A 21,951-nucleotide genomic window follows, 5' to 3' on the forward strand; every position below is an offset into this window, starting at 1 on the left:
ATCAGTTTTAAGCAGGGGCTTAAAAACTTGGGAGGCTGGGTTTGTTATGCAAAATTAAGTCTGGCCTTCCATGCTCCACAGGCAGAGGACAAGCTCCCCACCAGTGAGTGGCCTCAGGAATGTCCTAGAGAGGCAGGCCCTGCTAAGAAAGGAGAGGAGGGCTGGAGGCCTGGGAACTTTCCACAGGGTCTCTGTAAGGGGCCGCCTAGAACGAGGATGCACTTGAAAGAAAGGCCCAGTGGGGAACACAGGGTTCTCCGGGCCTTTTGGGAGGCCTGGCTGGTAGTTTTAGTTCTGTGAGGGTTGGAGGACTTGGGCAGCCCCTCCTGTGTTTGCCCTCTGGCCCCCTCGGGGAGCCCACCCCTCATGGGCTCTCACCAGGTCTGCCCCTGGGGAGCGGGTGGCATTGATGAGGGCACCACAGAGTGTGGTCTGCGGGCAGCCAGGGCAGTCAGTTCCCCTGGTTGTCTCTCTTGCAACAAAGTGGTGCCTTCCCAGCCCTGAAGTGGAAGTCTTCAATGGCTCATGGAGGCCCCAAGAGGTTAAATGACAGTGGCTTTCTCAACCCCACCCTCAGATGCAGAGGTGCTCACTGGAGGTCTGTGCTGGAGCCACAGAGGCATAGAGCATCTACCTCATCCAGCCTGGGGGCTGCAGACCCAGGGTGTGGCCCCCCTGGTCCCCAGCAGGTGTCCGGCACTCGGAGTGGGCTCAGCCCAGGGAACCATCTCAGCCAGCACCCCGGCTCTACTGTCAATCGCAAGCAGGACCCTTAGCTTGCCCTGCTGGAGCCCCCTCCTCTGTCACGCGCAGACCAAAACAGCACAGAGCCAATGGGCTCATGCATGATTGAACAGGCAGCGCATGCATGGCGTCAGGCACCCTCCTCGCAAGCTCTGTCATCCTGGTCTGGGGTTAACCGCTCCATTACCTCAGGCGGCAGTGGGCAGTGTCTGGAACTGCCTTCCTGCCTCCGCCCTTGTGGCGGAGAGCACAGCATGCTTGAGTCAGCACAGTGAAGGCCGTGAGTGGAGGCGGCCACATGCCCTGTGCAGAGGCCTGTCTGGTCGCTTTGCGACCATGTGCCCACCCACTTCACTTTCCTGTGGTGTGGGGTCCTAGGGGCTCATGCACAGCTCTGGGACTTTGGCCACCTGCTTGGGGAACTTCCACCAAGACCAGGACCCACTTGGAGGTGCAAACTGAGATGTACCCTAAAAAAACCTTTCAGCCAGCTGGGAAGTTTTCACCTTCCTACCCATGATCAATAATAATAATAAATGATTATAAGCTATTATGCAGCATCTCATATTGGACAGAAGTAGGCTTAGCACTTTCTATAACTGCTACTTTATTTAATATGCAAAACACCCCCGTGAAGTAGGTCTGGTTAGTCCCGTTTCACGTGTGGGGATACTCAGGCTCAGAGTGCTGCAGTAACTTGCTTCAGGACACACAGCTGAGAGGGGGAGCCAGCCCTTGAAGCTAGGGTCCAGTGTGTGGCTGTCCTCATTGGGTCTCAATGCCCCTTCCAGGCCCTGGGCGGAGAAGGAGCCCTGCTCTCTGCAACTCTGGGCACTTGGTGCTGCGAGGAACCTGCCGGTTCTGGGCCCCAAGGCCGACGGGCTCAGTGTGTGTGCACACGGCCATGGACAATGGTACCCACTACTGCCAGGAGGGTATCCAGAGCGGGGTGGGTAGGCTGAGATGAGGAGTCCCCCTGGAGGAGGCCTGGGGGAACACTGTTGGTATTCACCCAAAAGGCAGGGGGTGGGAGCCGCCCAGCAGCGTCCTGAGGGGGCCTGCCACATGGGAACCAAAGGCCACACACGGCCAGCATGGTCCACAGTAGAGCAAACCCTCCAGAACTTCTCAACTCTCGACTTGGGGAGACAGAAATCTGGGCTGGCCCCACTGGGGGCTCCTGGAGCTATGGAGGGGCAGGGTGGTCCCCAACCTCCAAGGTGACTGGTCCCTGGGCTGGAGCCCCCTCCTCTGTCACGCGCAGCCAGGGTCCTCCCTCAGCACCCCTCTGGGCCTGGGCCCGCAGCCAGGGTCCTCCCTCAGCCATGCACCTGCTGCGATGTGCTCATACCGGGCAGCTGACATGCAGCCGTCTACTGCTTCGGAAGCCATGGCAGAAGTGCCTTTGCCAGAAGGGTCACTGTCTGGGCCGCCGACCCAACAGACCCTGTGCTAACCTACGTTCTGCAGAGCAGAGCCTGAGATGAAGGCTTCTGGGTGGGGCACTTATGTGGGAGGTGACCACATGGAGCAGGAGCCAGCAGGAGGGTCAGGGAAGGAGCGAAGACACGTCAAGGTGCGTTCTGAGCTGGCCACCGCTGTGGCCGCAGGGTGCCTGTCACCTCGGGGACCTTCTCAAGAGAGTCAGATTGTGCCTCAGAAATGTCTGCCAGGGACGCTTCCCTCCCGGGTGGAGGACTTCCCAGTGGAGCTTCAGCCCCCGCCCTCTCAGGCCGTGCCTCTGGGGTTGGGGTGGGGGCCCAGGCAGTGTCTGCTGTGGATCCGAAGAGCCCCAGGGCAGGAGCGGGGGCGGCCAGAGCGTGGGCAGTGGGGTGGAGGCTGAGAAGACACGCAGTGATGCGAGCACCCAGGTCACAGCCCCTGCTCCCATCCCTGCAGCTCCGCTGCCCCCTCTGCTTCCCCTTAACCTTAACCAGAGCCTCTGCTCGCGGCCGCCTCTCTGTCTTCCCGATTCTGCCCATGACTTTTGCTGCCTGTGGCCTCCGGGTGTTCCTTCTCTGAGCTACTCTTTCAGCTTCTACTTCACCAAGAGCAAATATCTGGTTTTCTGGAACTCGAGCCCTGCATCCCGTGGGTGCAGATGATCCCCACCCCCTTTTAGGTGCCCGACAGGCCTGTAACCAGTCTGCCCGTGACCCTCTGGGTTAGAGGCCCCCCTCAGGCTCACAAACCCGTTCTGCCTTCCAACAAACCTGGTTTAGGAAGCCATGTGCTCAGTCCTCTCTCTAACCCTTTTCCGATCCTGTTGTCAAGTTTGGGGTGAATTCCAGGTACGGGTGCTCCCATAACTGGGCCCTTTGTCCCCAGAGGGTGACTGTGGAGACAGAATAATGGCTCCCCAAAGATGTCCACGTCCTCTATTAGATGGCAAGGGGGAATTAACTTGCTGATGAAATTAAGGTTGCTAATATACCGACCTTAAACAAAAGAGATTGCCCTGGATTAGCGAGACCCAGTGTAATCCCATGGGTTCTTAAACGTGGGAGGAGGGGGCAGAAGTCAGTGTCAGAGGCGTGCAGTGTGGGAAGGACTTGAGCAGCTGTTGCTGGCTTTGAAGCTGGAAGGGTCTATGAGCCACACAAGGTTGGCAACCTCTGGAAGCTGGAAAAGACCAGGGAATTAATAGGGGATCCAGGGAGCTGGAAATGGGGAGGAGGAGGGTGTTGAGGCACCCTTCTGCCTACTTTCATGGGGCTGAGGTGGGCCAAGCTTCCCCTGTGGCTTGGCAGTGCTTGCAGCTGGCTAGTCCCAGCAGGTCAGCTCAGCTCCTCCAGCCCTGCCCACCACGGGCCACGCACGGACCCCTCTGCCGCAGCGAGAGGGGCTGGCTCGGGCCACCTTCATCTCCATGAGGGGCAGAGGGGGATCACGTTGGAACTGGCATGCTGCTTGAGTCAGGGCCCTGGAGGCCGGGCCCGAAGTCTGGCTTCTCCTGGCCGTGTCACCTCCAGCACATCACACCCCTGCTCCGAGCCGTTTCCCTTCTCACCCAGGCAGTATCTTGTGAGTTCAGTGCCGCACAGGTGGCAAGCTTTGCCCTTTGGAAAGCAGCCCTGGCAGCGAGTCTCCCAGCCCAGCCTTTCTGTCTGAAAAGGAGGCCAGTAGGACAGACGATGAGGTCCTGCCGACATTCCGCCTCTGACTCACGCCTGACATTCCCCGCGTGGCGGAGCCACTGGAAAAACACCAGTGCTAGCGGGCGGGCCGTGCACAGCCAGGCAGCTTTCATCTCGGTGATGATAGGACTAGGGATGCCAGGGAGCAGATGGGAACCCAGGACGTTGATGGTGGCAGGATCCCTACCACCAGCTGCTGCTCCTGGGCTCTCTTTTCCTTTCAAGCTGATTCATGTTTCTCTTTCTTTATTTCTTTTTCTTTGGTGTATGCCTCTCACTGTCTCCTGTGTTCTTTCCTTTTGCTTCATATTTCTCCCCTCTCTGTTTTGGAACTTAATCCCCAGCATCACCTGCAGGAATACCAGCGCTCACCCTTCTTAACCTCCATCAGGCTAGAATTCAATCTCCCAGATCTGTCTTTACCCTCCGCCTCCCAAATCTTGGCAGTCCTGTGTATCATTTGCTCAGATCCCCCCATCATGGCTGGGAAATAACAGACAACTGTGTTACTCCTTTCAGGGCGCATGCACATTTTATAGACGTGTCTCTGGGCTGACATTGTTGTTCCCTAAAGCTCAAGGTCCTATAGCACATGGCAAGGGAGCTGGGCTGAGACCTGTTGACCAGTAAGCTTCTCCTGGCCCTGCGGCACAGCCCTAGGGAATTTTCCCCTTGTGGGTGTTGAGACAAAGGCCTTTCTGTTTGGAAGGTGTACTGGTTAGAGTGAGGGCTGACCTACTGCGTCATAGAGCCCTGCCCTCCCCAGGAGCGGTGAATGCACACAACTCAGTCTCCCGTGCTGTCATGCACCAGTCCTGCAGTGAGCAATCCGAGGGGGCTGCACTCTACACAGTCATTCAGGGGCCTGGGTTCTGGCCATCTGTTACTCCATTATTCTCTAGGTTATATTTATCATTTGCGTGGTTGGAGCTGGGTCACTGCTGAGTTCTATCTCATGGGAAAAGGAAAGAGAATGTGGTGCAAGCACTGCCTGTGGCTTAAATTCTAGACCCTAAAATAGCTCATCTGTCCAGGAGAGCCTGGGGAGTGCAGTCTAGCCAGGCATGTTGTGCCCACGATGTGTCCAGTAATAAGAAACAAGGGGAGTAGATCTGGTGGACAGCTAGCAATCCCAGTCACACGGGACATTAGGAGAAGCTCTTGTTCTGTCTCCACCTCCATCCTCTGCCTTCTGTATTGGGATAGGGAGCTCAGGATTCCAGCCATAGGCTGGTCCCATCAGTGACCTCTTTGGATGAAGGACTCAGTAGCAACTTGGGAAATCACCCACGCTCAGGGAAGAATCTGTCCTCACTGGGATCATGCTGGGGGAGGGCCATGATATGGGAGGAGGGGTTCTGAGGGTGGCCTGCTGTCTTCACTCAGATACCATCCCACATCAACCCTGCAGACATACACTTAAGTCAGAAGGGAGATGCAAAGAAAAGCAAGTCAAAACTGAAAGAATCCTCCTCAAACACAGGAGAAGGAAGCTGTCTTTGGGGCATGTCCTCCAAGGGGCAGTTCTGCTGGTCCTGCTGGCACTCAGGCCCACGTCTTTGGATGGCAGTCCCTTGTCTTCTGATGGCAGCCCCTCTGACTGCCCTTGGGAGGCCCAGGTGGTCCCCATCACATGCAGTTTCACGGTGACATTCAGTCAAGTGGTGGGTGTGTGGCTGAGTTGGGTGGACCAGGGGCTCTTTTCCAGGAACCTGACCCTGAGTGGATGGATGCAGGAGAGGACCGTGATCAGGGTGCTGCGGTCCCAGATTGCCCCGGGGCTTCGAACCTGTTGAGGCGCATGGGGAGGCTCTGTTTCTTAGCCTGACTGGTGGATTCACGGGAGGCTAGTTGTATTCTTGACACTATGTTGATGCGTTGCTAATGTAATTTTTCCCCAGTTTTGTTGAGAAATAACTGACATATGTCTCTGTATAATTTTACAGTGTGATGGCTTGATTTGCATGCATGGTGAATGATGCAATCCTTTATATGTAGGATCCAACTGGGCAACAAAGACAAGGAAGTGGTGGTGGGCTGACTTGCTCTGCTTGCAGAATTCTGGACAGACCCCTTGCGGGTTCCTGGCTCTGGATGTCTGACCTGGATGTTCCATGCCCTTCCAAGACCTGACCCCACCTTCTATAGTTCTGGGGGATTTTAACTTCTCTGCCTTGTCCTCTTCCTAGTCCTTGTCCTTGACCTCCCTCTTTCCTCTTTACATATGTCAGAGGTGGTTTCTGTTGCTTATAACCAAGAGATCTAGCCTGAAGCAAAGGACATGTGATATGAGTGTGTGTGAGCATGCGCGCATAAGCATGCGTGTGTGAGAGCCAGCGTGTGAGTGTAAGTGTAAATGTGTACATGTGAATGTGCAAGAGTTGTGTATGTGGTGGTTCAGAAGTGTGTGTAGAAAGAAGGAGGAAAATCCTGGTTTCTATTTGTGGTCCCGATTGTACCTCCAGGCTGGTGAGTCTGGTGTGGCACAGTCTGGTGGCCCAAGAGTTACCTGAGGTGGAAAGGTGAGGAGTGGATTTTGCTCCCAGGCAAAGGAAGTCTTGGCAGCAAGAAGGGGCAGTGGGGCCAAGATGCAGAAGGAAATAGAAGACTGGATTGCACGGAGTCAGGGCTGAGGAACTGGTGGGGTTCCTCTGATCTAGTTTCTCACTTTGCAGAGGAAGGAGCCGACCAGAGCGGTTAGGTAATTTGCACCAGGTTACACAGAAAATTAGCAGGTGAACTGGATCACGAATCTGGATTTGCTATTAGGCTGTGCCATTAGACAGGAGAGAATGGGAGCTGGGGGGAGACCTGGGGGCTCCAGCAACTGAGATCAGGAATGCTCGGCTGGGTGATAAGGACAGGAAGGGGAAAGGCTGGGAGAGGCTGCCACGGAGATAGTCAGATATGTGGGTGAAAGGTCTAGGTGGGGTTGCTACAACAGGAGGTACACTTTAATTAATCAGCATATGACACGAATTGTGCAATGATGGAGAGATTTTTGAGTGTGAGCCTTTATTATCCAGGCAAACAATATGTGATCAGGGATGAGAAAGCATAATCATTGAAGCCAATTGAAAATACACATTTGAGTCATAACAGGCATTCAAGTATTCACCTCTTAAATTGTATGCTAACCTACTGTGTGTCCAGACGCAGGCAATGGGGACTCCAAAGTATGCTTCTTGTTGGTGGACCTAAACAGTTGGGGAAGACAGATATTAAACATGCAATTTCACAAATTATTGTTTAGCCACTTCTGTGTTAAGTGACAGGAAATCAATCCCCCTGTAAGTGACATTTTAGCTGCTGCCAGAAGGAAGGTTTAGCAGGGAGAGTGGGCAGGATAGATTCTCAGGTGGTGGGAATAGCACGTGCAAAGACCCTGAGGCTTGGAGGGTGTGGCTCAGCGGCAGGACTGAATGTGGATTGCTCAGGGTTCCCCAGAGAACCCTGAGTTCTTTTTGTGAGAAGCTTTTTGTGAGAAGCTGAGTGAAGGTGAGCTTGGCAGGGGCCTGTGTGCAGGGGTGCAGGGGGCAAAAGGGCTGGTCTGTGGGCAGAGGAAAGGGAAAGGTGGAGAAAGGCCTCATAAGCCATGGAAAGGGGCTTGGACTTTGTCCTGGGGACAAGGGAAGCCACTAGGGTTCGGAATGTATGATTGTATGTGTGTGAGTGAGTCAGGGTTCTCCAGAGAAACAGGACCAATAGGCCGGGTGTACGCAGAGAAAGAGATGCATCTTAAGGAATCGGCTCATGGGACTACAGAGGCCGGCAGGTCCAAAATCTGTGGCGAGGGCCAGCAGGCTGGAGACCCAGGAGAGAGATGTGGATTTTGGACTTGCCAGCCTCTAAAACCCCATGAACAAATTCGTTAAAACAAATCTCTTTCTCTCTTTCTGTCTTACTGATTCTGTTTCTCTAGGGAACCCTGAGCAATCCACATTTTTCCTCCTTCCCCTCCGGAATGCCTTCTCTTCTCAGGTGACTAGCAGGGTACCTTCTAGCTTCTACCCCACTGCCAGTCACATCTATCTCCCCATTTCAGCCCCAGGTTCCCATGAGGCCAGCTCCACGGGGACAATCGTCAAACTGAGCAGCATAGCAGTCAAGCGCACAGACAGCTGGGTCTGCACCTGGGTTCTGCGCCCTACACAGGCACATTGCTACACATCGCTAAACTGCACACACCTCGGTTTCCTCATCTGTAAGGAAGGAGGTGGTTTCGTGAGCACCTATCTCATGGAGGGCAGTGAGGGTTCAAATGCTTTCTATTTTACTCTGCTTTCTGGATGGAAAGCACAAAAAGCAGACAAGTGAAGAACTAGCATGGTTTCTCTGCAAGTTAAAGGCAGAGCCAGTGAGGCCTTCCTGACCTCTCAGGGCCTCAGTTTGCTCATCTGCCAGGTGGGCAGGACCAGGCCAGCTCATTGGGAGGCTGTGAGCAGGCCACTTGCCCTAAACTGTTTGCCTCCCCGAGTGAAGGCAGAGATAGCTGGCTCTCCCTGGAGAAAATGCTAGAAGACCCGTCTCCCCGGGTCTTGGCAAGGCTGAGCAGGGGTTGGCCATAAATAATCCCAGGCTGCTGCTCTGGGCTTTTCACTTGCACTCCCAACCTTCCACAGTGATGGGTAAATGACTGGCTCTTTCCAGCAAAATGGAAAAATACTCCTGAATTATTACAGAACCAGCAGCTGCCAGCAGTCAAGGGGGTTTCAGAGCCAAGGCCGCTAATCTGTGCCCCAGGGAGGTTACTGAGTTATCTGGGACCTTCTTTAATTGGCTAAATAGACAAACCAACCTTGAGCCTTATAGCAAGGCCCACCGTCCTCAGGAAAACTGATGAAAACTCTCTCCGATGTGTTTGGTGACTGAGGGAACCATGTGTGGTGACTGGGTGACTGTCCCGGGATTAAAGTTTACTCATATGTTCATTCACTACTCACTCATCTAAAAAAGACGTTTTAAAGCACTTTAAAGAGCAGGGATAGTAAAGTGAATGAAACAGGCCAAGTCCCTGATCTCATGAAACTGATGTTCTAGAGGAAGAAGCAAAATAAGTAAGCAGATAGACAAGATCATTCTAGATAGTACTAGAAACTACGAGCATAATGACAGGGTGATGTAAAGCGTGACCTGCCAGGGTAAGGGAGGGCGAGCTGCACCAGCAAATGCCTCCCAGAGCTCAGGTTTGATGCCGTCAAGGTCTGTTTCTGGCTCACCTGGATGTGACTCCAGGCGATGCTCTGCGGCCCCCGTCTTTCGGGAGCCCAGGCTCCTGATGTCATGGGACCTGCCTGCCCTCCTTGCCCAGTGCCTGGGAACCCTTGTGGGATCCCTGCACCCAGTCAGCAGCCGAGGGAAGAGAGAGCATGCGGAATTAGAAGGTGGTTTTGGGGCAGCCTTGGGAGGGGCACACCCCACCCCTGCCCATCTTGCATTGGTCAGATCTCAGATCCCCAGCCTCCCTCCATCACCCAAGGTGGTGGGGCTGGAAAATGCCCAGAGGCACTGGTGAAGTCTAGCCAGATCCTTCCGCAGTGCCAGGAAGGGGAGGTGGAGGGGCCAGACCACGCAGGGCTTGGAGGTCGCTGTCAGGAATTTGGGTGTTATTGCAGCTGTGGTGGGAGCTGGGCGGAAGGGTGTGGGGGAAAGTGGGTGGCCCCCCCTGGATGACCTCCCAGGTCTGCCTCCGACACCGAGCTGCTGTGCCATGTGCCCAAACAGCCATGGAACCTGCTGGGCTTTCAGGTTCATCCTCTATAAAATGAGGGAAAGGGAATGCGGGAATATTTTTAAAACCCCTCTCGTCTGCATCCCTTCCTCCTCCATGGCTTCCTGGGGGCCTCACACACAAGGCAGCCTCTACCCCTGCTGAGGGGGGAGCTCCTTCCAGGACAGCCCTGGGGGTCCAGAGCAGAAAGTCAAAGGGAGGGAAAGAGGCCCCCAGGGAAGCCCTTTTCAGGCCGCCCTGAGCACGGCCCCCTGCTCTGGTCTTTTCCACCTTTCCGGTAATCACGCAGAACTTCCCTGGCTGTTCTTCCTGCCTCCTGGATGACCGACAAAACACATTAGTTAAATGATTCATCCTCTGCCCAGAAGACCCTTCTAATTCCTGTCCTGGACCCAATTCATACACACCCCAGCAGCAGATTCTACTCAACACTTCGTTTTATTGCTCCCTCCTGTGCAGTCATTTCTCTCTTCTCTGAAGCCCCACAGACCTGAGGGTATGTATTACCCAGTTTGGTAAATGGCTTGTTCACTTATTTATTATTCTTTAATTTTTAAAGGCTCATGGTTATTGAGTGCTTTTTATCAGCAGTTGATTTCAATATTTTATTTAATATTTATTTATTTATAAATATTTAAAGTTGATTTGATATTTTATTTATTTATTTAATGCCTCGCGAGGTAGGTAGCTGTCAGACTGTTTCCTGGCTGCAGAAACAAATAAATCCTGATGCCTCTGTGGCTTAGGCAATGAAGGTTTATTTTTTGTTCACATTGTAGCTCAATTGGATCTTTTAAGCTCAGATGTGGAAACCCAGGTCTGTTCTGTCCTGTGGCTCTTCTCTCTTGTTTCACGATTGCCCTGGCTCATCAAGTTAGCTTGTGGAGCCAGAGGCCTGGAGATAAGAAAAAAGATAAAATAGAGCATCATTTGCAGGAGGTCTTAAGGGCCAGGCATGCAAGGGGCATACATCACTTCCTCCCACATCCCACTGGCCAGAATATGGTCTCATGGGCTTTTGTAGCTGCAAAGGAGGCTGGGAAAGAGAGTTTGATAGCATGTCTGTGAATAGGTGAAAACTACATGGTGAATACTAAGCAGCATCTACTCCAACAAGTTTTTTTAGAAATGAGAAAACAGGAGGTCAGGTGAGGTGAAATGAATCATGCATGGTCACAGGGCCAGGAAGTGGGGCTGCTGGAATCTGAGCTCAGAGGCCAAAACACAGCAAAGTGTTCACAATAAATGTTCACTGACAATGGCAGGATATCAAGCAGTGTGCGATTTGATCCCAGTCACATTACACACACACACACACACACACACACACACACACGCACGCACGCACGCACGCACACCTCCACACACAGAAAACAGACTGGAAGAAAATACACCAAAGTGTCATTGGGTCATGTCTGGTTGCTTGGAATACATATGTTTAAGTTTTTCTTCATAGTTTCAATATTTTCTAAAATGAGAAGACAACTGCTGTTACTTTTTAAAGTTTGTTGATATGATTTTTCTTAAATGATGTATTTTCATAAAAACATATCACAAGAACAAAGCCGTTGCTCCCTGGGGCACTGGGCAATAGCATTCTTACCAGTAGAAATAATTTTTTTACATTTATGACTATAGTTTCAAAGTTCTCTTGCATATTTCATTTGTCATTTCATTTCTTCACTCAGTCAGCTCCAGTCCTATGCACTTTCCATCAAGTCCTGGCTGGGAAGTGGGAGGCTCAGAGGGGATACAGAACCGGGCATCTCTGGATGGATCAGGCATTCATGCATCAGTGAATTCGGGAATAGAGTCCTGAGTAGAATTAGTGAGCTCCTGCCCAGATCATAAAGGGCCTTGCATGCCTTGCCATGGAGTTTGATTGCTTTCCTGTAGGCACAGGACAGCACTGCCACAGGGCCCAGGGTGTCAGACTGGGTTTGAGAGCTCCCTGCTGTGAATGCAGGCTGGAGCTGGGTGGGCATGGAGGAGACCACTGGGGAAGGCTGCAGAAGCCCAGGGTGTGTCTGGAGAGCCAAGCCCAACCCAGGCTCTTCCTAGAATCTCACTTGTTAGTCACCAGATGGCTTAGGCACTGGGAGGCTTTCATCTTCCAGCACACAGAAGGGCTCTGCCTGCACAGTTGGGCCTCGGGCCCTGGGGGCCACCCCAGATGCGATTTGGGAGCAGGCCAGAAACTCTGCAGGCAAACATGTTGCTGGGATTTATCACTTGTGTATCTCAGAATCCAGGAGCATAAACAAGGCCCTGTTTGCTGGCTGGGATTGCCTCTTAGGGTTGAGTCAGGATGTTCTGTGCGGACTTTTGGTGCGTGGACATGGTGTGCACACACACCCACATACCCACTTCCTTCCAGTATAATCCAACCCCTGCCCCAAATGATGGGCTGCCTTTATTACTCTATTCTTTACATTATTGATGTCAGAGAGCATTACATTTTTTGCTGAAACCAATTTAAGAGCAAGAGAAGAAAAATGAATGTGGAAAGAAAAGCTGTATTTCCAAATTTTTAAAAATTGGGTAAGTGACAGTGATATTTGAACAAGATCTTACATGGACAAAAGCAAAGTTGCTCAGGTAGGAGCCCTGGTTGGGGGTCCTGGGCTCCCATCCCTGGACAGCCCCCCTCAGCCCCAGTGCTGTCTAAGACATCCAGAGATGTGGAGGTGAGGAGGGCCAAGTACTGACTAGGGCTCAGGGGAGCCAGGCTCCAGCACCCTGACACAGCTGCACCCCGAGACTCTTCAGGGTACGTGGAAGGGACACCCAACCCTCTCAGGGCCTTTGTTTCCCACCTGTGAACACCACACACATGCATCACAGTGGCCATGTATGTGAAGCAGCTTCCCCTTTGTGGAGGCCGGGGGCTCTGAGTTGATTTCCGTGCTATGATTCCACAGGGGAAGCCCATTATGGGTAAAACACCACACTTGAAAAAAATGAAACAGTGTTTTGGAATAATTTAGGGACCTGTCAGAAGAACTACTAAGGCTGTTTTTGCACCACCTTCTAGTCCCTAATTTCAAATTATATTTAAGCCATTATGTGCTTTTTATCTTCAAAGTTATTTTGGAAGCCTAGGACGTGTCCTGAGAAGAAGGGAATTTTGAATTTACATGCAACTGTGTTCACTCTTTCAAGTCCATGGCTGCCATTTTCCCAAATTTGGCTGCAAAAGAGCTGAAAGGGACCTTTCATTTTATAGATGCAGCAACTGAGGCTCCCGGGGGCAGAAGGGCCAGGTTAGTGGCAGAAGCCAGTGTGGGATCCAGGACTCTTGATGTCATGTCAGTGCACCTGGTTTAAGAGCCAGGTCTTGGAAGTAGAAAAGACTCTCTATGGAATCCCAGGTTAACCTACAAAAAGTCCCAAGGCAGTGGGCAAGTTATTTAAAATCATAGAACTTTAGTTTTGTCCTTTGACAAGTGAGGTAATTCCTAAATCATAAATCTGCTGTTGGGATTAAATAAGATGGTGGTAAACTGCTTAGCCCAGTGTCAGGCTCAAGGAAAGTGCTGGAAAAATGTTAGCTACATTATTATTGCCCCATTGTCCAGACAAAAAAACTGAAGCTCAGAAGGTTTCCACTTCTTTTGGGGTGTGGCTCCAGGGTCTGTGCCCCCGCCCACTACAGGGCCCCGTTTATGCAGGGAGAGAAGAACTGTGTGCCTTGAACTCCTTTTGTTGAGAGTGCTATGTGTCTCAGAAAGAAATTCTTGGGCAAGCCAACTTGGGATAGAAACAGAGCCCGCAGGGTCCCCAGTGAGGGCAGAAACATCCTGGTCAAGACTAGTGGAAGGATGCCCGTTAGTCTGATGTGCTGAGAGGAGGGGGTATGACAGAGAGAGGAAGAGAAGAGCGGGAACCTGGGCAGCGGGCGACGGACCCATGGCGTGACCCTCTCCCCTGGCCTAAATCACTAAACTCACAAAACGTGGCGAGTCAAACAGTCTTGGGATTCACATGCGGAATACTGAGGTCAGTATCAAGCCGGCTGCCCCGGAGACAGGAGCACAGAGCCGGAGAGAGAAGCCCAAAGAAGCAGGCTGTTGAGATGTCGCAGAAATCATTTGGGGGGCAGGAGGCTGGCATTTGGAGGGGAAGGACCCTATGGAGCTCAGAGCCCATAAATGTGGGTAAATTTCTTCAAATCAAAAAGGGGCAAGGAGGCCTGGCCAACCCCTAGGTTTGGAGAGTATCGGCTCTTACCATCCACACCAACACAATTCCCTTGGCTGTGCCTATGCCCAGGGCTCCACCAGTATGGGCTCTGAGTTTCACGGCCACTCCTGCCAAGCCTGAAATGCCCAATCCCCTCAGCCCTCCGCAGAGCCTGGGCCTCTTGGACTATCCAGGACCACCCACTTCCTACAGACACTCTGATCATGTCCCAGTCTGACCCCATTGCCCACCCACCCATTCCACTGAGCCCTCCAGAACTCATGGTCAGTGCTGAGTTCTTATCATTTCCCCTTGTACTAACCCAAGCTGAGAACACTGCAACCCTTGTCTTCTCAAGAGGTTGTTTTTTCCATCACGTGCCAGTCTCAGCATCTACAAGCAATAAACTGTTGAGTTTACCCTCTTCATCCTGCTTCCAAACTGTCTCCTTCCTCTTCAAAGGCCCCAGCTCCTTTGAAGTACGTTGTCCGTCTTCATGACTCTTGCTCTTTCTCGTGGCTGTCATTTCCTGGCTTCCCCATCTCCCCTCTTCGTCGCCAATGACCTTAGTACCGAATTCACCGACTCTTTCTCCACCAGCATGCCCATCATTGTTCTCAGCATGTGAATAGCCATCTGTCTTAGAAGCAGAGCTGAGACTGGATTGCTGTTCAAATGATTTATTGGAAAGTACTCACAGGAAAAGGGGAGAGAGGCAAAGAGGAGAGGACTTGGAAAAACTAAGCAATAAAGTGATCTCTGCTGGAGATGGGCTCCTGCCTGATCCCAAGGGGAGCTCAGGGGCGTTAGCTGCTCCATAGTTCCCTGCTGGAGGGCAGCCTTTGTGCTCACCATCCGTCTGCCACTGGCTGAGGTCTGCAGAGTTCAAAGGGTGGCTTCCTGGAATCCGGGCAGGAACGAGTCCCCCATCTCACTCCAAGCAGACTCCCAGGTGCTTGATGTCAAGGGCCAGCCCACAGTCTTTCCTGCCAACCATCTCAGCCCCGTATTTGCAATGTTGATTTCAAGCTTCCCTTCGTGACCACCATTTCTTATTTTTCCCGAACGCTTCCTTCCAGAACTTCTCTACAGCCACCATCTGCTCACTCTCTGCCTGCACCTGTGCACTGGGTATAGCCAGGAAAAACCATGTTCTCATTTCAGAAGTAGGAACACAGACCTTCCAAAGGGCAATGGGCAATTTCAGCCAATCCGTGTGCACATCCCTATTTTACTTCCTGATTCACTACTTCTTCTTTCTCTGCATCTTCCATGTTGCTGTCTTCCCTTCATCTTGGCTGGCGGCCCTGCCTCAGAATGCATGGACCGATGACGTATTTAGGAGACAATGTCCCGTCACCGAGCCCCGCTCCTAGCATCAGTTTCCACATGCTCTGCACCTGCAGGCAGACCCTTGTTTCTACACGCTTGGCCCCCTCTGACTCTCTGAAGGACTTTTTTCCTGTGACTGTCCCCTCACTTCCTCATCACTAATCACGCGCTCTCTGCTGGGCTGCCCAAATATGCCCAAAGGGCAGCCTGTGAAATCCCTTGACCCCACACCCTCCTCCATCCGCCACCCCACTTTTCTGCTTCCTTCCCAGCACCACACAGAGTTGTTTTGACTTGTTAGCTCCACTTTTGCAGCTTCTCCTCCAGCCTTTCCCACTGGGCTCTCATCCCCATGACTCCCCGTGAGGTGGTTCTCAGGAGCCAGTGCCTCCTGTGGTACCGAAGCTGATGCTCCGTTCTCTGTCCTCATCCCCCTCAGCCGCCTCAGGTCATTCGCCGTGACTGGCCATGCCCCCCTTCTGAGACTCTCCCCTCTCCAGGCACTCCCAGTAGGCTGCTGCCCCTTTGCTGGGTCCTTCTCCTGCACCAGGCCCCTCAAGGTGGGAGTGCCCCAGGGCCAGCCCTCAGCCTGCCTGCCCTCTCTGTCTGCACTGTGGGGGTGAGCACATGGCTTCACATACTGTCCGATGCTGACTTTGAATTCCTCCTCCCCATCCCAGACTTCTCCTCTGAGCTCCAGACTTCCTCTCTCAGCCAACTGACCCCGTCCACCTGGGTGAGTGACGGACATATCAAACCTGCGGCGACGCGGCGGAGCCCCATCAGTTCTTGCCAGCACCTCTGAGTCTGTCCCCGCGCAGTCTCCCCGAGGCAGGAAGCTGCACCACGGCTTCCGTGTGGCTCAGTCAGAAAGCCTAAAGTTGCTCTTGATTTCTCTCTTTACCTCAGATCCTGCCTCCAATCTGTTGGCAGAAAAGTAGACATAGTGGGTGGAGGGAGAATAAAACCAGTAGAGCCACTAAGAGGGACTCAAAGAGTCAACCAGATCAAACCAGAGCCAGAAAAGATCAGAGAGTTAATCAGTTGAAGTTTCAAGGACTAGGAGTTACTTGGAACGGCCAGACACTCCCCAGCCAAGAAAACACAACATCCCCACATGAGAAGTTTCCAAGCATGGACTCTCCCCAGATAAGAGAAAATAAAACAGCCACAGACAGGCACAGAAATCATCAGAGCAGCCCCATCTTCTTTTTACCAATCAGACCAGGCCTCCCAGGCCAAAGATCATCAATCAAGGCCTCCTCTGCCCTGCCAAGACCCCGTCAAAGATGCTTTGGAGTTAACAGCCTGTGCCAGTCTAACCATAGGCAGGCCCGCTCTGCTGCACAGGGTGGAATAAAATTCACGTGGCCGTCCTGACTTTGGTTTCTCGTCCACTCTGTTTGACTTCCCTGCATCTCCAAACTGACTTTCTCCCCAACACCACCACCAGTTGCTGCTGGAGCTCTACCTCGGCCTCTCAGCACCTTGTCCCACCCGAGCCCAAGTCGCCATCAGCTGTCGCCGGCTGCATGGAGCTCCTGATGGGCCTCCGGCTGCCCCTGCCTTACAGAGCTGGGAGGTCTTGCTGAGGCCAGCCAGCACCCCACCAGGCCTCCCTGCCTGTCCAGGGCTCACCGGTGGCCTCCCAGTGCACTTCCAGTGAATCCAAATTCCATCAGGCTGCGGCCCATCTGCCCTGCCCCCCGCACTGCCTGCACAGCCTCCCCTGCTCTCCGGCTGCCACTGCACAGGTGTTTCGGCTCTCGTGCCATCCGGCCTTCCTGCCGTGATGCTCTCCGGCCTCTCAGGGCCCTTATGCCCCTCATCCTCCAGTTGGGAACGCTCTTCCTGAGATCTTGGTGCATTGCCCCCTCACACTCAGAACCCAAACACCGCCTCGCAGGGAGCCACTCTGACCCCCAGGCTGCCCGGGCACTCTCCCCGCGAACCTCCCTCTTGTCTTCGTCACAGACACCACAGTTTGTGGCTTTGTCTTACATACCTATTTGCTCTCTGAGCTCCTTGAGGACAGTGCTCCGTCCTGTGTGTCCACAGCTGGAGCCCAGTGTGTAGGAAGGTGCCCACACACCGATCTCAAGAATATTCCTTTCCTGACAGATTTGGGCATTCCCGGTGCCCAGAGGAGACCACCAGCCCCATGGGATGAGTGACATAAATACCGGCTAACAGGTTTGTTGTGGAGATGCGGTGTGTGTACGGGCTGTGCCTGTGTGCGGGGCACAGGCGTGCTGGGACAGACCTGCTGCTGCTCATGGTGGGGCTGTCACAGGACAGGAAAGGACGGGGACACAGGCTGACAAAGCCTGGGGTCTCTCAGCCCTGCCAAGACAATTTCCTTCAGGGCAGAGGAGAGGAGAGAAGGCGGCCTCTTGGGGCAGGAGGAAGTGCATCTTGTGAAGTCCTGCGTCCTGCAGCCTTAGGGTGCTAAAATCCTCGAGCAGCACCAACCCACCGTCACCTTTACCCCTCCACCCAGCTGCATCCCAGGAGAGGAGTATTAGCAGTTGGGAGGCACAGTCTGAATCCGCTGCTGTCGGTTTAGGAGCTGGGCCCGCACCCAGCAGACCCGCCTCACAGACACGGCCTGCCACTCCCTACCTAGAATTGGATCTCAGGCTTCCTAGGCCAGGACATCAGCCCTGGACAGGGCTGTCTGAGGAGCAGGGGCAGGAGTGAAATGGGGACAGGCATGAGGCACGTCACAGAGGACCCTCCATTGGGGTTGGATGGATAGTGTCGGGGGTTGGAGGGCTCTAGGGTTGTGTGGACTGGACTTGAATCACTGAGCAAGATTCTGAACTTCTTTGCCCTCAGTCTCATCACCTGTAAGGCGTGGTTAGTCGCTCTAGCTTGCCTGAGAGGCAGACGGAGCTGAGGGCTTCGGAGCCACAGCGCAGGGGCGTCCGAGCACGCAGGGTGTGCGGGGGGAACTGCCCATGTCAGTACGTGGTAGGCAGCTTGGGCAGAGACTGCTGCTTCCTGTGTTCACTGTAAGCTGAACTCGTAGAGTTTTGCTTGACACACAATAGGTGCTCAATAAATGCTCCCTGTCTGTCCTTCCTTCCAGGGTGAAGTGGGAAGAGGACACAAAAAGGCTTCACCAACCTGACCTTGTGAGGAGGATGCTGCTGACACTTTTCTAGAGGACAAAAGCCATGTCCTCTCTGTTCTGCATCCCTGGAAATAACATACGTGGCTCTTGGCCTGGAGATGCAGCCATGAGCAAAGTGCCCTCCCTGGGGGCCGATCTCTGGTTGCACACAATGCCTCTAAGCCCATGAGCAGGTAAATATGCATCCGGTCAGGTGTCAGCATGCCAGGCCCGGAAACACGATAGGGTGGGAGGGCTGGGGAGGCCTGAGGTGGGTGGGGCAAGTGTCATTTTAGGTAAGGGGACATTTGAGGAGGGCCCCAAAGCAGCAGAGGGACAAGTCACACAGCTTTCTGGGGGTCAACTTTGCAGAAGGAAGAGCAAGTGCAAAGGTCATCACCTGGGAGGGGCATGGACCGTTCAAAGGGGCAGGCAGTGCAGGGGTCAGAATGAGCGCGGAGAGCGGTGGGCGCACATGTAGCCAAGGAGGTGATCTGCTTTGTGTTTTTTCTGGGTGGGATGGGAGGGGATCCCTGGAAGGCTCTGAGCCAAAGAGCAAGGATCTGACTCTACCTCTCAGCAGGCCACTCTGGCTGCTGCGTTAATAACAGATGGTGAATGGCAAAGAGCAAGAATGACTAACATTAATTAAATGTCTACTATGTGCCAGGCACTGCCGGCTTGAAAACAACACAGTTCAGAACCAGAGCTGCTGGCAGGGAGGCTTCGGTCTGCACGTGTTATTGAGTGTGACTTTGCCAAGCAGCTGCCAGGGAAAGGAAGTGGCTAAGGGCACGTGGGGCTAATGCTGTTCTGCAGAACTGAGGCATCAGGAACCAGGCAGTGCGAGATGAAGCAGGGTGGGCATGCCTCACGTCACCAATGTCTTACTTCTCTCCTTCTTCACCACTATGTGGATGGAGCTCTGTGCCAGGCAAGGGAACAAAGTGGAACAGGCCATAGACCTTGCTCCTTAAAATGTTCCAGCCCAGCTGGGGAGCACACAACGCTCTCTGGAAAGACTCTTCCAGACACAGGTAGCAGAAAATTCAACAAAAACAGAGTCAAGCGAGAAGGAATTTCAGAGTCTAAAGCAACTGAAGAGACCAGGATGTGTCTAACTGTAGGAGGTGCTTAACCACGGCTCAGGGTATCACCAGAACCCCACGACCCTGTGGATCAGGATGGGGAAGGGTGCATTCCCAAGAGGTTGTTACTGAGGGTAGACAAGTGGGTGCCTCACAGTCGTAGTCATCAAAGGGACCCTGCAACAGCCAGCTGGACTCCACGCCAGACTGCATGAGTGTCACACCTCCATCCAAGAGCCGTGCTGGGAAGGAAGAGGTTGATCCAAGAAGGTGGCGTTTGAGCTGAGGCTTGAAGGAGCATTTTCAACCAGTAGGACAGGAAGAAAGTCATTCTAGACAGGGGGAGGGCATGAACTAAGTCATGGAGGCGTGGGAGTGGATGCCCTGCACAGGGACTAGGAGAGAGCGTGTGGCGGAACATCTGGAGATGTAGGGGATCAGGATGAAGTCGGCAGGAGCTAGATTGTAAAGGGCTGGTAGTGTCAGCGTGAGGAACCTGGACTTCCATTTATAAGCAATGGAGAGGAGTTAGAGGTTTGAGGGCAGGCAGTTCTGTGCTGGGTTCTGTGCTTTAGAAGGATTGCAGGTGGCGGCTTGGAGTGGAGGTGCACCTGGCAGAGAGCTTAGCTGGAGGAGGCTGCCACGGGCCTGAACGGGGGTAGAAATCCTGGCAAGGGGAAGACACGTGGGTTTGCGGAAACTGAGAAGTTAGACTGTATGGGACTCAGGGACTGGTTAAATGTGGGAGCTGTGTGGCAGGCAGTTGATTCCTTTTCTAATAGCCATTCTCCTCTTTTTTACTAACAGACACTCAGACTTGTTCAGGGCAGCACTGTGCCTAGCGACCGCTCACCTCCCCAGGCGCCTTGCAGAGAAATGTGGACACATAATGGCATAATGGAAATGTTTTCCTTTCTTCCCTTCTAGGTTTTTAGGCTGGTCTAGTAATTAAACTGATGTGAGACAGATTAACAGGAGAGAAACAAATTTAATTTCAAGTGTATGGGAGCTCATAAAAGCATGAGACCCAAAGACGTGACCAAAGCAGGCGACTTTTATACCTTTTAGATAAAGATACAAAAAATTTGTGAAGAATTGACAAGACAAAGAAGTTTGGACTTGAGAGAGTGAATATAATGAGTCACAAAAAATATATATTTGGTCATTCATGTGACCAAATATCTATTTCCCAGGTATATTTGGTCTTCATCCGCAATTCCTGAAAATACTGCAGAGTCTTAAAGGTGAAATGGGTGTTTTGTTATGTTAATAAAAGAATTTTGGACCCCCACACAAGGGCAGGGGCTGGAGACTGCGTCAGCCAATGGCCAATAGCACAGTCAATCATGACTATGCAGTGAAGCCCTCACAAACACCCCTGAGAAGAGCTTATTGCCCTCTGCTCTGCTCGGTTGGCTTCTGCTTCTCAGCTGGAGAGAGTTTCTGGGTTTGGGGAACCAGAAAACCACATGCCCCTGAGCCAGGCCCCAAGGTCCACGAGGTGCTTTTATTTTATTTTTTTCCCCCAAGCTCCTTCATTTGGGACCTTGCTCTGGGTCTCTCTTCACCTGGTTGTTAATTTGCCTCCTTTATTAAACCTGTGAACCTAAGTGTTTTCCTGAGTTCTGTGAGCTGCTCTAGCAAATTAGGTCCAACCTAAGGAGGGGGTCGTGGAAACCTACAGTGCGTAGCCAGTAGGTCTAAAGCACAGGGAACTAACTGCCTGGGTTTTGCGACTGGTGTCTGGAGTGGGGGGTGGAGAGCAATCTTGTAGGACAGAGTCCTTAACCTGGGAATCCAGTGCTGCTTCGGGCAGATAGCATCAGAATTGAGTTGAGTTCTTGGATACCCTGCTGGTGTTAGAGAATTGCTTGGTGTAAGTATGTGTGGAAAGACCCCCTCCCACATAATTACACACATTGCAATTGGGTCCAGGAACCCAAACGGAGTTATGCTATTATCGTATTGTATACTATTATTACTTCTATGTATAATAATATTGTTATTGTTATATACATATATATGCAAAAGAACACACCAGCTCAGATAGTAAATTTGTAAAGATTTGTTTATAGAACATTCTTGGCCTTGAATTTCCATTCTCTGGTGGTAAGGATGTTTCCTTTCCTCCTGGTAGAAGAAGTACACCTTCCACACAGATTATTTCCACCTTTCAGGGACACAGGGCAGCCAGGGTGTCTTTCTTGCATCAGCTGTTTCTTATGTAACTTTAATTCAAAATAATCAGTATGCCAGTGTGGCGTGTTTTCAGGCAGCCTGTCCCAAATCCTGTCACAATGTAAACAGAAGTCTAGTAGGCAAAGCTACTGTTTCTCACATAAAAAGGAACAAACTCAGGTGACATGAACCTTTGCCCTGCATCTGTCGCTTTCTCTCTGCTTGGAATGCAGTTGCAACGCTTGGAAGTAGAGCAGCCTTCTAGTGACCATGAGGATGAGATCTTCGAGGTAAGGATGATGGGGCAGGAGGCTATGAGGAATCTGGGTTCTTGATGACTTCTTCAAGCAGGCGCACTCACCCCAGACCTCCTACCTCCAGATTTCACCTTATACAACACAAAAAGGTGACTCTTTGGTTAAGCCACTGTAGTTGGATTTATGA

At 52.4% G+C, this 21,951-nt stretch overlaps 2 long non-coding RNA genes across 4 annotated transcripts; one reads left to right on the forward strand and one right to left on the reverse strand.

Annotated features, from left to right (window-relative positions):
* The first annotated feature begins 10,003 nt into the window (after positions 1 to 10,003).
* On the forward strand, positions 10,004 to 21,350 carry LOC140850703 (uncharacterized). Of its 2 annotated transcripts, XR_012133693.1 has the most exons (5): positions 10,004 to 10,108; positions 15,807 to 15,862; positions 17,248 to 17,319; positions 18,218 to 18,435; positions 20,137 to 21,350. It is a non-coding gene; the product is annotated as an uncharacterized lncRNA (long non-coding RNA). The 2 variants fall into 2 exon arrangements; XR_012133692.1 differs by lacking the exon at positions 15,807 to 15,862 and having other exon boundaries at positions 10,027 to 10,108.
* Positions 10,157 to 16,546, reverse strand: LOC140850702 (uncharacterized). 2 transcript variants are annotated; one of them, XR_012133690.1, is made up of 3 exons: positions 15,885 to 16,546; positions 14,117 to 14,921; positions 10,157 to 10,507 (listed from the first exon to the last, which is right to left on the reverse strand). It is a non-coding gene; the product is annotated as an uncharacterized lncRNA (long non-coding RNA). The 2 variants fall into 2 exon arrangements; XR_012133691.1 differs by having other exon boundaries at positions 14,215 to 14,921; positions 15,885 to 16,541.
* Positions 21,351 to 21,951: the final 601 nt, after the last annotated feature.

Source organism: Manis javanica, chromosome 8, assembly GCF_040802235.1.
Source record: "Manis javanica isolate MJ-LG chromosome 8, MJ_LKY, whole genome shotgun sequence".
Taxonomy (NCBI): domain Eukaryota; kingdom Metazoa; phylum Chordata; class Mammalia; order Pholidota; family Manidae; genus Manis; species Manis javanica.